Source organism: Astatotilapia calliptera, chromosome 23 (assembly GCF_964374335.1).
Source record: "Astatotilapia calliptera chromosome 23, fAstCal68.1, whole genome shotgun sequence".
Classification (NCBI taxonomy): domain Eukaryota; kingdom Metazoa; phylum Chordata; class Actinopteri; order Cichliformes; family Cichlidae; genus Astatotilapia; species Astatotilapia calliptera.
Window position 1 is genome coordinate 18,709,003 of NC_137443.1, and position 13,534 is coordinate 18,722,536.

At 42.7% G+C, this 13,534-nt stretch overlaps 1 long non-coding RNA gene and 1 pseudogene across 2 annotated transcripts in view; both read left to right on the forward strand.

Moving 5' to 3' along the window:
- Window positions 1-13,534, forward strand: part of LOC145424396 (uncharacterized) — a 223,292-nt gene that overhangs the window by 201,554 nt on the left and 8,204 nt on the right. The window lies entirely within an intron of this gene.
- Window positions 4,554-11,225, forward strand: LOC113016924 (histone H1 pseudogene; annotated as a pseudogene). The gene has a single exon (XR_013905121.1). The product of XR_013905121.1 is annotated as a histone H1 pseudogene (transcript).

Here is a 13,534-nt window from a genome sequence, read left to right on the forward strand (position 1 = left end):
GATGAGGGGGAGTGGATGTTGGAAACATGGGTACCCTCCATCTGCAAGGATGAAATGCCCTGGGGGAGGGTTACAGACCTGTCGGTACAGTGGGCTGCTGCAGAGGACCCTGGAGTCATGCATTGACCCCGGCCAGCCCACATGTGTATTGACAAAGCGACCCTGATGGTTATATACCGTCTGCAGGATTATAGACGGGAACAACTTCCTGTTCCTGTAGCACTGACCATCAGGGCCACTGGGAGGCTTGATGCAGACTTGGCAGCAGTCAATTGCACCAGCAGCTTTCACAAAGGCTCTGTGTCCTGCCAGCTGTGCAAACCCATTGGACATGGCATCTAGGTCTTCTGGGGTCCGAGGGAGGTGGATGACCTGGTGGCGAGTGGCCACACCTCCTCTGTGACCGTGTGCACAATGCGGTGAACAGTGGAACAGGGTATTACAAACACCCTGGACACGACCCTGTAGGATGCTACACTTGCCAGCCAGAAAAGGAACACAAGGGCCTCAATCGGGGCATCCCAACCATGTCTCCAAACCTGGTTAAGTTGATTCATCAGTGCTCTCACAGACTCCCTGCTGAGGCGAAAATCAGGCCTGGTGTCCTCATTATTGAAGAATCTGTCCAGGACTGGCACACTCAGGTTAATTCTGCAGTACAGGGGTCTGGTCTGGTGAAGGCAAATACAGGAAATGACAGACATTGTTTTATTCTTGTCATTATTCTGACTGTTGCTGTTCTTCTTTTAGCAGACAATGGACACTGTACTTGTGGAAACAGTATTTGGGTTTTTTGTTAATTGCACTTTTGTAGAATGTCCTAGGATGTACTGCTTCAGTGTGCAGGCTACGGGTGCAAACACTCCTATCTGGGACTCACATCTTCAATGGTATATATCAGGGTGTTACGCTAGTACACAGGTACACACGTCAAATATCTGAGGGGGGAGAAATGTCGACATGTATTTATCACTGTACCTGAACGTGGTTGTCTCGTAGTTGCAACAGAATCAGCCGTCTGTGACGGGTGAGTTGTTGGAGCTCTTCCATTAGCAGAGAAATTACACACGCAAGGATGTGGTCTGTATCCATTTTGCTGATCGGGAGGAGTGATATGGGAAGGTACAGCTGGTGACGCAAATTTGAAGGGTAGACCGTCCTATTTCACAAGCCTCTCACTTCTGCACTTCTTGTACTTCCTAGTACACACCGTACATAGTATGCGAACTGCGCGTACTCCAAAGTGTGCGGTCACTGGATTGGGACACAGCCTGAAGGCCTGTCTCAATATGCGTACTTATGCGTACTTATGCGTACTTGCGTTCTCGTGTACTCGTGATACGTCATCAGTCGGAGACCAAGTACTGTTACAATTCAAAGTGCGCATCAAGCCAAGAACGCTGTTTTATCGAACATGCATTGGTAGTGACTTGTGTGGACTTGGTACAGCTAAATATCGCAGAATGCATTTCGCCCAAAACTCAAACGCGGCAATGGTGGACGAGCGTGGCTAAAAACTTTTAAATATTACTCTTTCTGGGTCACAAAATAAACTTTTAAGTTATTTTCAAGCGAGAATGTAGCTGTGTAAACTTCAAACATCTGCTCGATTTATCAAGATATCATATATTTCCAAACGTGCTCCGACATTTTCTGAGACGTCTGTTACCCACCAGCTCCATAGCAGACTGGGAGGTCGAGGATTAGCCGGTGACAACAGCAGACTCCCGGCACATCGTTGTCAATCCCCCCGCTGTCTTTTGCTGCTCAGGATAAAATGATATACAAGTCTCTTAGGTAACTTCGAAATGTTAATTTTTGGTTTATTTCAGTGTTTTATTTTTTCCTGAGTAAATCATTTTGGCTGAGATATATTTCAATTCAGGAGGAAAGATTTTCACCTGGAACAAAAACAGCATTAATAATGTTAATACGTGGAGATTTTGAAGGCTGCTTCAAAATAATCAGATTATATTTTAAATATGTGTTCAGTTCTCTTCCAAACCCCAGCAGCTGTCTATTGTAATTTTTGAGTGTTCACTAAAATAAAAATAAAGGTGTTCTAACATCTCACCTGTTTCTTTTTATTAAGGCATACATGTACACTAGTTTTATTAACTGAGATTTCGCAACTGAGGTTAAACATGATATATAAGTCACTTAGATCTGTTAGATTTGTATTGTTGATTGTCATTTATGCTTAGAAATATTTACTTATATATGCTTAGAGTTTTGTAATTAGTTGTAGATTGGTAGAGGTTTTGATCCTTGATAGTCTGCAAACTTTGTGTGTATTAGACAGCACTTTGGGAGCATGAGAGGTCATACCGTGTCTTATTGTTTTATGGTAGGATTAACGTAGCTACGTCTGTTCTAGTCTAAGTGCTCTTTGTTTAGATGAACTGCAGGACTTCCTCACCGTGTTATCTAGGATGAACCATCTAGGGTGAGGGGGAGGCTACCCTCTTCCTGACCAAGGATGTTTGACCCTTTGATCAGCAACACACACACACACACACACACACACACACACACAGGCAAGGTACTCTTTGTTTGTATGTAGACGTCGTATGTTAATGAACCTATGCATATTCATGTAACCTCAATAAAAGGACAGTGTTACGGGAGGACGGACGAGAGCTACTGGGGTCAAGCGAAGGAACGGCGCTCTGTCTGGTTCTCTCCCGTGCACGAGTACCATGAAGAAGTTTGCCTACTTGCGTCTTGCTTGCAGTGTAATTATATTGTCTTAACGTTCCAGCGAATAGGTTCAAGCTACAAACCTATCATTAATTGGTCCTTCGATGCCGGAGCCCTGGAATCGCATTCACCGAGGGGAGGAGAGGCACGCTGAAAGACTGACGTCAGCCAGGAAGTTCCTGTGGATTCGCGGTCTGTCTTTTCTCCTCGATGAATGACGGTCGGCGGGATTCGGGCTGATATTACACTCTAAGCAACGCCAAGTAAGTTTAAAGAGGCCGACTCTATAACCGTGTCGTTGTGCAGTCTCCGCCACTGTGTGAGGCGTTGAGAAGAGCCCGACTCTATAACCGTGTGGTTGTGCAGTCTCCGCCACTGTGTGAGGCGTTGAGAAGAGCCCGACTCTATAACCGTGTGGTTGTGCAGTCTCCGCCACTGTGTGAGGCGTTGAGAAGTTCGCTACTTTGTGGAGCGATACCCGGGTTCCTTGCTACTTTGTGGAGCAAGAGGTTCCTCGCTACTTTGTGTGGCGAGAGGTGAGTTCTCCGCCACTTTGTGGGGCGTTGAGAAGTTCCGCGGGGTCCAGATTGTGCTGGACGGTAGGCCTATTTTGTGTTGTTGTCATTGTCGTCGTCGTTGTTGTTGTTGTTGTGTGTGAGTGTGTGCGGAGTAGAACATGTGGTCTGTGACACCGACTGTTGTTGTTATCATGGGTTTCTAAGCAACCAAGAGTGAGTCGGAGGGAGACAGACGTTTGTGCTGGACTTTGCTCCTGGCAGCACAAAGTATTTATGTAAAAAAGAGAGAGAGCGACGGCTCCACAGCTGCGCGGGTTCACGCGAGCGCGGTCACGCGGACCTGAGCCGTGCGGTTAATCGCAGGCTTATAAATGGAAGAGATTCAAATGTTAGAAGTTTTCAGAAAACACACCAGCCTTGGAGAGCTGTGGAGAAGGCCAGCCCACATCAGCAGCACTTAAGATATGCTCTGGTGAATGGCTTTCCCCCCACCCCTTGCTGACACAATGTTTATTCTTTAGCTTGCCCTGATCGACAGCAGCCTGTGTGCCAGACCATAGATTTAATTGAGGTGGATAGTTGTTAAAAGTAATCTACATTAAGCTTGTGGTTGCTTAAATTCAGTACAATGACATGTGAGGTGAAGTGATATAGGTAAATATTTAAACTAATGAAGTGCATAGAGGCACTTGACCTGTGTGAAAGACTGTCGTCTTGTTATGAACCATTGTTGAGATATGGAGCACACCTGTGAAAATAACTAATATGCTGAACCCTGTATGAAACATCTAAAAGTACATGATGGAGGAGCTGTGTTGAATATGAAAGTGTAAGACTTTGCCGCTGTGGGCAGAGCAACTACTGTGTGATGTTGCGTTGCAGTTTTTTTTCTGAGCTGATGAGCAAGCTACACGTTATCAGATCAAGAGCTGTCTGGGAACTACTCAAAGAGGGGGAAACAGGGAGTGTGCAGCGTTTCCGTGAGCAGTTTTCCTGCATCTTGACTTGTGTGTAGAGTGTTCATAACATCAGCATCATGTTTTTGATTATTTGTTTGTTGGGTTGAAAAATAGTTAAATAAACTGGTGATCATATTTACAGATCACCATGGCACATATCATCAGCCATGTGATTTATTTTTGCAGATGACAAAGTGAGTGTGAATGTGTCTGACGTCACAGTGTTTTTGTGCGCTGTGTAAAAGTAATTGCCTTTGATCGTGAGTGAGAGCGGTGATTCTGCAGATCACCAGCTATTGTAAAGAAGAAGAAAAAAAAGGGTGAAAAAGAGAATGAACTTATATTGTAGATGAAAAAGAAAAATCATAGGAAAAAGGTTTTGTGTTGATCAGCCAAAAACATCTACAATTTCATTTTCTGCTTTTAAGAAAAGACTGTTCACAAAAACACAGAGAGAGAGAGAGATGTGTGTTGATTAAGCAGTGATGATAATAATGAAATGTCTTAGTTTGTCACTTTCAGGTGAAAAGCAGACCTGAATCAATTTTCCACATGCAGCGGTCGGAAGAAAGTTATAGTTTAACATCATTGGAAACATGCAGGCCAAGTTTCTGGCTGACTTATTTACAGTGCCATGTGTTTCTCAACCTCACAAGCGAGCTCACTCCTCCCTGAAGATAAGGAATGCAGCTCCATGATAAAGAGACAGCAGCAAGTCCTGAGCACAAAAAGTCCCAGCAAAGCAGCAGCAATGTGGATAAACAGCAGCAGCAGAAGAAAGCAAACCCATCTTCCTGTCTGATTGGATGAATTCCACGGAGGGGCGAGCAAGATGGCGGTGGCAGCATGTTGAAATGCTCAAAAAGGACTGAGTGACTCGGGCAAGCCACATGCAGCTAGCATGCTGGCTAGCGACATGAAAGAAATGGACCCTTCATGATGCGTTCAACGTGCCAGCGCTGTGGTGGGAAAGGCTCCATCATAAACACGCCCTGCACCGAGGTTCAGGCCAAGAAGAAGAAGACGATGACTTCCAAGCCCAAGAAGGTCAGCCTCAGCGTGGGCGAGCTGATTGTGAAAGCCGTGGCCGCTTCCAAGGAGCGCAACGGCCTGTCCGTGGCCGCCCTCAAGAAGGCTCTGGCTGCCGGAGGCTACGATGTGGACAAGAACAAGGCCCGTGTCAAGACCGCCATCAAGAGTCTGGTGGCGAAGGGCACTCTGGTGCAGACCAAGGGCACCGGGGCCTCCGGATCCTTCAAGATGAACAGGGTTACTGAGACCAAAGCTAAGACGCCCGCCGCGGCCAAAGCCAAGAAACCGGCAGCAGCTGCTAAGAAGTCGCCCAAGAAGGCAGCGGCAGCACTTCAGACACTAGCACAAAATCAACCGCAACAGAGGAGGGACAGGACAAAGCTGAAGGAGAAACTGCCTGCTATTGGACTGTTGAAGTGGGAGAGGACAACAGAGTGAGAAGACTAGGTGAGAACACATAGGAATTATTTAATGTGGGAAATCAAAATTTGGGTTAGCAAACCTGGGAAAAACAAAACTGACTGCTTAAGTTGGAAAATTGAGACGGAGTCTGAAACATTGCGAAAATAGAAACATATACAAAATCACACACACACAAGCAGAACATGCATTAACCCTACTAACAATTCCAAACACAAAATGACTCATGAAGACTCATAGCACATTAGTTAAGAAATGATTAAATAATAGCAGAGAAATGTGTAGGAAAGGCAGCTTTAAGAACATGCTCTGCTGGAGATGCAGCTCCACAGACATGCATTAGACCTGCCTAATAACACAAACACCCATGCAATGAAAATTAGCTTGTTATCTTTCATCAGTGTTAAATTAGTGTCAATTTAGCAGACACTTGTTATTAAATACTGAATGTATCCAATGCAAAAAATTGACTCTCCAGGTTGCAGGACAACAGTTTAACTTTTGTGGGAAAAAAGATCCTGGTTTGACCAACCAGTGATCAGACAATAAATTTAGTTGTTAAAATGGTAAATTGGGAGAAGCTTCCTGCTTGATTGAGGCAGCACATGTAATTTACTGTATGAGGGAAATTGTCTTTTGTGATACTATTTTGAACATGCTTTTCTGTCGTCCTGTCAACTTAGTGGGTTAATAGCTGATATGCAAATTAGTTGATCGGTTTTAGATTAATGAAAGGTGACTGAATTCTAGTATGAGTGAATGAGATGTGTTGGAGTTGTTGTGTGTTGAGTGGAGACTCTAAAACACTGAGTTTCCTGCTTTGATGTGCGAGTGAATCCTGTATTTAGATACACAACTCTGAATACGTCAGAACAGACTGTTTTGTGAAGTGCATGACAGCATGTCACATGTTTTATGATGAAGGGAAAAGGAAAATTGAATAAAATAGATCTGTGGCCTAAATGAGTGAAGAGCACAGACCTGGTAATTAAACTCATAGCTAATAAGACATTAGGATTATGTTGTGTGTTGTGCAGCTGATGGTTGATTTGGAGTGAATCTAGCTGATGATTTTTCTTTTGTTGTGAAGTTGAGCCTGCCGATTAGTATGATGGTATGATAAACCATGCTAATGGTATGATTTACCCTCCTGAGATGAGGAGCTTGTGTCATGACTTAACAAGGCCTTTTTATTTTGATACTTTCACAGTGCACTGAAAGTTTTGTTTGATAATCTCTGTTCTTTAAGCAGATCTGCACGTCGGGAATTAAAAGCGCTACACGTCGTCGAGAAAATTGTGCCAAGTGAGTTCTCCACATTTAAATGGACTCTGGAGAAAGCCACTTATTTGGGACAATTATTAAATGACAGTCCCAGTCCAAAAGGATTCAGCGATGTAATCCAAACTAAAGTTCTTCTTTTTCTTTTTGAAATGACGTCATTTTGCTGAGAGTGGAAACTAAATGCGACGATAGGTTCCACTATCAGCAAAGAAAGAAAGAATGAATGCATGAATGAGTGAGTGAAAGGAAAACAAACTGACTGACTGGTAAAAGCTGACAAAAGCTGACAAGACTTTACTGATGTAACACGACTGTGTGAAGTTGACCCCCGCCTGGCAGGGGTGCAGATGAGTCTGTGTGTGCTTCCCTTTACAGAAGCAGAAAGATGACAGCAACACTCGAGGTTGCGTGATGATTTAACATTTTAAATGCCATTTTCTGTGTCTGTGAATTTACTATGTGTGTGTCATTCACTAGCTTGTGTGCTCACAGAGATATCTGTGACAAAGTATGCATACGCCTGCGCAAGCGCTAACATTTGCATTTTCGTTTTTACAGCATTACGGTTCTTCATGTGTTTGATCATGTGATTTATAGGAATACTGGCTAATGTTTCTCTACTACAAGATTTCTGGGTTTATGTGTGAAGAAAACTGTAGTTACAGGCATATGTTGATGGAGAAATTAATATAGTTTGAGACATACTGTGATGAGACCAGTGTTACTGTTTCCACAGCGAGTGTTAACTTTATGGTGTTTTATGGCACCTCTAGAATCTGTTGACCTGTGTCTGACCTCCGTCTGACCACAGTCAATGTGTATTGCTAATGTTTGTTTCTTTGAGAATGCTGTAGTAGATTCAGCTGAAGCGGACAAGTGACATGAGTAAAACAAATAAGAGATTACGGTATTTATGGAATAGTTTATTATGGGCTCATTTGCTGGCCACTTTGGACCCATAATAATAATATATGAGTGGAGTGACTTTGCTTAAGAGAAGTCACTGATTACATTAACCCTTTAAGACCTACCATAGAACCAAGTTCGCCAGAGCTTATATTATATTTTTACATGCTGTGGAGCCATTTTTGGGAGCATTTCAAGTTGCTATACATCAATACAACCATTATAGCCCAAACTTTAATAATATGTCTGCATTAGGTGCATAGTAATTACATAAATTGCAAAAAAGTGCAATAAACTACAAAAAAATTGAAAATCGTTTTTGTTTTTTTAACATATATTTCTAGTTAGAGAAATTTAAGAGGCTTATCCCTCAAAACTGTAAATACAAAAAAGTTACACAAACTAGTTTCCCACCACAGGAAATTTATTTTGAGTGTCTTCATAGTTTTATTTTTGAAATACACCAATTTTTATATACTGCAGGAAAAACGAAAATAAATATTATAGTGCAAATTTGCAAAATAACAGCATATGCATCAAAATAAACGATTTCCAGCAGTGCAATATGAGTCTTAAGCATCCCAGAAACGACACAGAAAGTCATAAAGTCAAACATAACTTTTTAAAACACATAACAAGTAAAACACAAGCTCATAAGGCCCCGATCGTAAAAAACTACATTTCCGCAAAATGACGTCACTTCCGGTTTCGGGCAGGTCATGCGGTCATGTGATAGTTCGTGCTGATGGACGTAGGAAGTGTTACAAACAGCTGATGGATCGGCGAAGCGTGTTTCTGGAATATCATGTTTTTGTTGCTGCAAGTGATTTTTATGCAGTTTTTGCAAAGCTATATGTGGAAGGAAACTGTGACCTAGGACAAGCTGATGGCATAAGATGTAAGTACAACTCCTCCAGTTTCATATGCAAAAAAAAATTATTGCGCTAGCTTACTTGGTTGCAGAGCTACCGGGATTTAAAAATAGTTACGCAAAACAGAGCGTGCCCGCTCCGATCGGCTGTAAAGGGTTAATGTTAACAGAGTACATGGGATAATCCATGTCTGAGGTGAATTAGGGTAATAGTTGTAGTTACTGATTTGAGAAAACCTGCACATGACACTTGTCTTGCTGATGTTGAATGCTTATTACTCTTATGATACAATTGTTTACAGGTATGAATTTTGATTTCACTTCCAGATTTTGCTTTCCAGGCCGTGATGGTGTGTATGCAGGCTCCTGGGAGAGCCAGGTGTTAAGCAAACTTAATATGCAACACACGCTAACATCTTTTATTGCAGGGTTACGGAGCTACTCCAGAGGAGATGCCCTGATGTTGCCTGGGACATGATCTAGCTAATCTGTTTCTTTAAGACAGGGATCCAGGTTTGGTGAGTTGACGCATGGGAATGTCCATGCGTCAAGAGGTGGAGTGCAAGGATTAACATTAAACAATGTTTACTATTATTGTTGCAGTGATTTGTGTGATTAGCCGTTTTATTTACAAATATTAAACCTATGCAAGTGGTGCATCCATGTTCAGATGAGGCTTTGATGGCCTATAAGTGAAGTTCACTGAACTAAAGAATGTGGTTTGATGATTGTTGAAATGCTCTCCAAATAGAAGTTTTTCTTCTTAGCAAGGAAATACAGGTGCAGCAGTAATCTCCTGAGAAATCTTCAGAGGCCCAGTGAGAAGCGTGAACCATTCCAGGCATAGCTGACAGCCAGGCAGTGGTTGAGGTCAAAGGTCAAGCTGGTTGGGGCCCATCATGAGATCAGACCTTGGAGCCACAGCAAGGACCATGAAACTGCCTGCAAAATAGAGGAGAGGATCGTCCACAAGATGGGAGCTGAGGCCAGGAGAGAGGCTTCAGGAGGATCAGAGATCATCTTCAGCACAGCAGACATCACACAGAGAGCTGTGCTACTGAGTTTCCAGGAGATTTTAAATAAAATGAAAGATTCAATATTGACGCTGAGGAAGACAACTAAGGTGTACGACGTGCTCTGCCTTAAACCTTCAGCAGCGTTGGAACATGAAAACTCGTGGGATGAGGGGAGCGTGCCAAGCTCCATCGACAGCGCAGAAGGAGTTCGGGGATGAAATCATGATTCTGTGAAAGCACAGGAACCAGAAGCTATGGTGGTGATGACAGCAGTTTCCTATGAACATCACCTAATGCTGTGCCACTATACTGTGCATACGATGACACTCTGAAGGCTGCTGGGATCATAACAGCAGTAAGATGACGGAACCCAGCACCCTTTCCACAGAGAGCTTTTTCTGCAGAGCGTGGACAATTAAGGAGTCATAAATATCCCCCTCACAAGACGAAGGTCTGAAGTCAGGTGATGGGGGCTGGTAAGAGGCCATAAAACTAGAGTGCTGAGAGGTCTGCAGCTTGGAAATAGCTGAGACCCATGTTGACGAACAACAAAACCAACTGGTATGTTTGAATGTCTATTCTACATACATTTGGACTCTGGTCCTATGGACAGTGATGGAAACAACTGGAAGAGACATTCATGACGCCCTGCAGAGCTTAAACCACTCTGCAGAGAGACATGTGATGTGCACACCCGGAGGAAGCACCACCAAGCTGAGATGTTTTTGAAAATGTTACTTTTTTAGTTTCACTATTAAATTAACAATTTCTTTGGTTGCTCGTAAGATGCAGTTTGCCATGAGATGAGCTCAATGAATGGGGTAACTGCTAATACATTTATTAAACTGTGTACCTTTCAGTAATTTAGGGTGATTTGACATATGCTGAGTATAAAAAGGTTTGCATTGAAACTGTCAGACATGAGGTATTCATACCTGGGAACTTTTCAAGCATAAAGGTCAAAAAGGGGGGAAATGTTAGATTTGTATTGTTGATTGTCATTTATGCTTAGAAATATTTACTTATATATGCTTAGAGTTTTGTAATTAGTTGTAGATTGGTAGAGGTTTTGATCCTTGATAGTCTGCAAACTTTGTGTGTATTAGACAGCACTTTGGGAGCATGAGAGGTCATACCGTGTCTTATTGTTTTATGGTAGGATTAACGTAGCTACGTCTGTTCTAGTCTAAGTGCTCTTTGTTTAGATGAACTGCAGGACTTCCTCACCGTGTTATCTAGGATGAACCATCTAGGGTGAGGGGGAGGCTACCCTCTTCCTGACCAAGGATGTTTGACCCTTTGATCAGCAACACACACACACACACACACACACACACACACACACACAGGCAAGGTACTCTTTGTTTGTATGTAGACGTCGTATGTTAATGAACCTATGCATATTCATGTAACCTCAATAAAAGGACAGTGTTACGGGAGGACGGACGAGAGCTACTGGGGTCAAGCGAAGGAACGGCGCTCTGTCTGGTTCTCTCCCGTGCACGAGTACCATGAAGAAGTTTGCCTACTTGCGTCTTGCTTGCAGTGTAATTATATTGTCTTAACGTTCCAGCGAATAGGTTCAAGCTACAAACCTATCAAGATCACTTCTAAATGTTAATTCTTGGTTTATTTCAGTGTTTCCTTTGTTCCTGAGTAAATTGGTTTGGCTGAGATTAAAGTTAAGCTTCATAATATATTAATCACTGTTAAATTAGACGGGGGGGGGGGGGGGGGGGACTCCGGACCTGCGACATCATCAAGTATGCTGGTGTTCCAATTGTACAAATTGCGAGTCCGTGCTCGCGTCCTTGGCAAGTCCGTACTCCCGTGCATTCTTGGCTAGTCCAGACTCGCGTACTTGAGAATGTGGACGGGCCTTATTGTGGCCCGTCCAGACTGGCAGCCCCGCCTACATCCTGCTTCAAACGAGCTGTGCATTTAGCCCTGTGCCTTGTAGTGTGCTGTGTGAATGTGTTTCTGTGATGAGAAGAGCTTGGCTGCATTGTATATATTGTAAATAGTGTGAACAGACCTTTTTTGTTGATCTAGTAGCTGTAGGGGTGGGATGCAGTTTTCTTTTAGAACCTTTTTCTCCCGTTTAGGTTAGAGAGACAGGTAAGAGGCCTGAATTTTCTTTTGGGTTTCTGATTACAGGTAAGTCAGTTCCATTTCATGACTAGAATGTTTTGTTTGTTGTTTTGGCCATGCCCACCCCTGATGCGCGCTACTTTTTGAGTTTAATAATGCAAGAGCGGATTCAAAGGATAAAACATGGACTAATATAAGAGATGTTTGCTGGGTCCAGGTGTTTGAGTGCTCCGCTCACCAGGTGGAGGCTTCCGGTGATGAGGACGTGGATCTCGGCGGCCTCACGGAGGGGAGCAGCTTTGGCCGTGACACTCTGTTTAACCGGCAATGTCGACTTGGCCAGGTCGGCCAGCACAGAGTCCCTGCCTTGCAGCAGCTGAATAATTCAGTTATAAACATAGTTTAATTAGAGGTTCAAAAACTTTATAGTTTTCTACCTGGTTGTTCTAAATGTAGGGGGGACCTCTCCCTCTGAGCTCTGTAAAAGTTTCCAGGCAACAGCAGGAACACAACCAAACAGGTTACTATATAACAGGTTATTACATGTGTATCACACCACAAACATAACAGTTTCCTACAGAAGACAATTGGAAATCATAACATCCATCAATATGTCCGCAGGGGAAAAAGTATCTCGATGTGACACTGTCCTTTACTTATATTTGGGCTTCATTTTTTGTCACTTCTGATATGAAGTAATCCAGTCAATGAGATGATGTAAATAAAAAAGATGCAGACTTAAGTTGTTGTTTTATGGCAATCCTTTCAAAATCTGAAATTTGAAACTCTTTTAACTGTTTAGTTCTTGGTGTGTGTGCCTGTTTTCATGGTTGAAGTAATGGATTTTAATGTCCACATGTTGCATTCAGCTAGAATGGAAAGAGAACAGCCTTTTAATAATAAATTAACAACAACAGCTGACATCTAATTTCATGTTTGCTGTTTATAAGTTCCTGATAAATCTGTGAGCTTCAGCTGTGGGAAACGGACACCAATTGGGTCATGACCAACAAACTGTGGACACCAGGGGGCGCTGTGGAGACAGCAGTAAACTCCAAACACAAACTGAGAATGAAAGGTTAAACAGTGATCAGCTGATTTGCTCAGTGAGAAATCAATCACTATGTCTCGGGGTGAGAATGGGAGATAAAAACACTTGCAGCATGTATTTAAAATAATTTATATTTTTCCTTCTCCTGCTGTAGAGTGAAGAGATATATTAGTTAGTGTTGATGGCTGATGAAACTATGTGAAACCACTAACATGGTCAGCATGTTTTTGCTGCTAACTAACATTACAAACCACTGAGTACTAGTTTATTGAATGTTATCTCTCTATGATAATCAGATAAGATAAGATAACCTTTATTAATCCCACACGTGGGAAATTTGTTTTGTCGCAGCAGAAAGTGGACAGTGCAAAGTTACATAGCAAAAATGAGAAAAAACACTGGAATAGGATAAGAATAAGATACTGTACACAATAGAATAGAATAAAATAAAACACTATATACAACAGAATAAAATAGAATACAAATGCTATATACAACTGTGTAAAGTACAACATTGTCAGAAAAAGAGTATTGCACTTAGTGTTATTGCTGTTGCACATATGTGGATGTGTGTGTTTGGTCATTTGCGAAGTCTTTGTTGTGGAGTCTGACAGTAGTGGGGAGGAAAGACCTGCGAAGTCTCTCCGTCCCACACAGCAGGCTGCCACTGAAGGAGGTGCTCAGTG